This window comes from Cyanistes caeruleus, chromosome 10 (genome assembly GCF_971803275.1).
Source record: "Cyanistes caeruleus chromosome 10, bCyaCae1.hap1.1, whole genome shotgun sequence".
In the NCBI taxonomy this organism is placed as follows: Eukaryota; Metazoa; Chordata; class Aves; order Passeriformes; family Paridae; genus Cyanistes; species Cyanistes caeruleus.
The window spans coordinates 4,114,235-4,117,733 of record NC_141710.1 but is presented as its reverse complement, the minus strand read 5'-3'; positions in this window follow the sequence as shown (position 1 = coordinate 4,117,733).

Below are 3,499 nucleotides of genomic sequence, written 5' to 3'. Positions count from 1 at the left end.
TGGCTGTGTCTTTGGTGTGACTGCAGGGTGGTGTGTGCTGCCTGCTGCTCAGCAGTGCTCACAGAGGGGCTTTGTGCTGCCTGTTCATTTGTAGGTGCTGGGTTGGAGATCCAACCTCCTGTACAACCTGGATAACTTTGGGAAAGCCACAGGTTCTGGAATGGATTTGCAGTGTAGGGAAAGACCCTGTGACCCAGGGGCATGGGATGTGTGAGCAGCAGGCACAGCCCCCTGAGCGCAGCCAGTCCTCCATGCTCCCACTTCCGTCCTCCTGCTGTTGCAAATGGATGTTAACTTGCTGGGAATTGCTCTCAGCCTTGCTGCTTTTTAGCTGGGCTTTTAGGAGGAGCAGTGGGAACCACCCCAGTGCTGGCTCCAGGCAAGTCCCACCAGACCATGGTGGTTTTGGCATGTGCAAAAATAAAATAAAAGCCCCGGTCTCTGGGGAGCCAGCCAGCTGAGAGCGGATGAGCACTCCCATTAATGTGTCATTAATGTGCAGCTCTGGCGTTGGCTCTTTTGGCAGTGCAGAGGTAATTACAACCCAACTGTAAAGCATTGCACATGGATTTATTTACTGCCTTATTAGCAGCATCTGTTCTCCCAGCAAAGCGGCTCAGCTGTTTGCTCTCGTTCAGGGAAACCGGTGGAACTCATTGCATGGATGGTCTGTGCTAACTCACCTCCTTGGGCTGGAAACTGGGCTGAAGGAGGTCAGCACCCCACTGTGGTTTCATTTTCACCCTGCTTGCTGGTTTAGTGCCTCTCCCCAGCACCTGAGCCCAGAAGGGGGCACAGAGCTTCACCCCAAACCTGAAGGGCATGGCTGTGTTTGAGATCCAGCAGCATTTCTCTCCCCACCTGTCTCCCAGCACTGCCCCACAATGTTCAACCATCAGAAAATCACAGAATCATCAAGTCATGGAATCATCTAGGTTGGAAAAGCCCTCTAAGATCATCAAGTCCAACCATCAACCCAGCAGTTCCATTGTGTTCTTCACTCAACCGTGTCCCCTAGTGCCACTTGCACTCTTTTTTTTAACCCTTCCAGCGACGGTGACTCCACCACTGTCCTGAGCAGTCTGTTCAAATGCTTGACAAGCCTTTCAGTGAAGATTTTTCCCCTAATATCCAGCTTGAACCTCCCCTGGTGCAGCTTGAGGCCATTTCCTCTTGTCCTGTTCCCCGGGAGCAGAGCCTGACCCCTCTCCATCTGTCCCCTCCTGTCAGGGAGTTGTGCAGAGCCAGAAGGTCCCACCTGAGCCTCCTTTTCTCCAGGCTGAGCCCCTTTCCCAGCTCCCTCAACCATCCTTATAAGGCTTGTGCTCCAGACCCTTCACATCTCTGTTTCCTTCTCTGGACACAACTCTTCTCCAGCAAGAGGCAGGGGGATGCCTGGTCCTGCTGCTGCAGCACCCTCAGCTCACTGAGAGCCGCAGTTGCCTGAGCTCCCCAGTGTGTTTGGCTCCCCAGCCAAATCTGAGCCACAGCAGCCAAATCAGTGCTGCAGCATCCACTGCCTTGGCTGCTGTCCTGGCCCAGTGTTGATGCTGAGCACATTTCCCAAGGAAAAGGGATGCTGTGTTTGTTAACTTGAGTATTGTGGCTAATGCAAGTTAAGTGGCTGCAAATCCACTGGAGGAGCCAGTTCATTTAGGGCCCAGAGCATAATGGGAGGAGGAAAGCACCATCCAAAAGGCTTTTGTTGCCTGTGCTGGGATATGAGATTCCCCAATAAAAATTCGCCCATGCCAGCCAAGGTGCCAGGTTGGGATGCAGAGCTTGGAGTTACAAGTGTAAATATTTATTCATGGGTATGAGATGTCCTAGCCAAAGGGGGGCACCCAGGTATGGTTTTTATGATGTTCTTACGTGCATCAAGCGTTCAGGTAAAACAGAACTTGACTGAGCACTGACACCCACACTAACAGATCTCCAGTCACAGTAAAACTTGGCAAAGCCGCTCTGTTTCTGCTTGGCGATCGATCCATGAGTCCTGGAGTCCCTCTGGCTGCAGTGACTGACCTGTGACACCAGCCGGGGCTGGGAGGGTCTCAGAGCCTGGGGTGCTGTGCTACCTTGCTCATCCCAGGGATAAAGCTGTTCTTTATCCCTCGGGGACTGCTCTAAACCTCCCAAAAGCAAAGTGCTTCTCTCCAGGGCCGGGCTGTTTGTTTTACTTCAGCACGAACAATATCGGAGTCTGCAATACTCCAGTACTGCAGAACTCCACTGTTTCTTCACATCACAGTGTTTAATTTATATATATATATATGTAAAGTTTCTATACTTTTGTAATATAAAGGGTGATTGATAGTTAGGGAAGGGATTTTTCATCTCATTTGCCTGGCCTGCAATGCACCTGGACCTCCATCAGTACCACTGGGCTGCCGCTCCTTTTGGCACCATCCATCCCCTGAGCAGCCCCTGCTTGTCACATCTGCTGTCAGACTGAAATAGTTCATGCTTCAAACACTGATATAAAGTTTTGCTCATCATAACAAAAACTGTATAAAGAAGCTACAACCAAAGTAGCCTCCCTGAAGATACCTGACTGGGACTTTGGACTGAAAATCAAACTGCTGAGATTAGATAAAGGGAAAACCTATTCTTCAATCACCTGAAACCAGTAAGTAAACAAGGGAAAGAATGTGAGCCAACCCCAGCAGCTGTGCTGAGAATTGTCTCTGGCTTGCTTGGGGGTGGGGGAGGCCGTAGCCCACAGACCCATGTGCTGGGAGCAGGTTTGCACAGATTTCCCCCCAGCCGAGGTGGGGAGAGGAAGTTTGGTGTTGTAACCTCTGCTCAGGGGCAGTGAACCCATCCTCCCTTACCCAAACCGGCTGTGGAACCCCCAGTCCTGGGAATGCCACATCCACAGGACATTCACATGAGAGAGAGCTGAGGGTGTGCCTTAATCCATCAAAGTCCCCCCAAAGTGCCCTCCAGAGTCATTCCCAAAGCCTTGCACCACAGGACTGCACAGGATGCTACAAACCCAGAGTCTCTTGTAAGAGACCATGGCAAACTGCCCCCACACCCAGTGAGGTGCTTGGATTTTCCTACCTGGCCTGAGCAAATATTAACCCATCAGATTCTATGCTTTTTGGGGAGACCTTCACCACCAAGAAGATCAGCTGGAGAGAATCAGCAGAACATCACTGGGATCCACGAAGTGCTGATATTTTCCTTATTCTGTCCCTGTCATTCTCTTTCTGTCCCCCACCCCACTTATTTCCTATTTCTCTCTCTCTCCCCCACATTTCCTACCAAATAAAAACTCATACTATTGTCAGTGGCACACCGTGTTTGCCCCTTAATTCGGGCAGAGGCGTTTCTAGCAACCTTAGCAGTGGGATGCTGGCAGGTGCCTGGAGGTGTTGGGGTGCCTGGTCCCTGGAGGGGCTGCGGGGATGTGCCAGGGTGACTCAGCCACTCCAGCAAAGTCGGGACTCGCCCGGGCGCTGCAGCTTCTCGGCAGGGATCGCTTCTGCAGCCT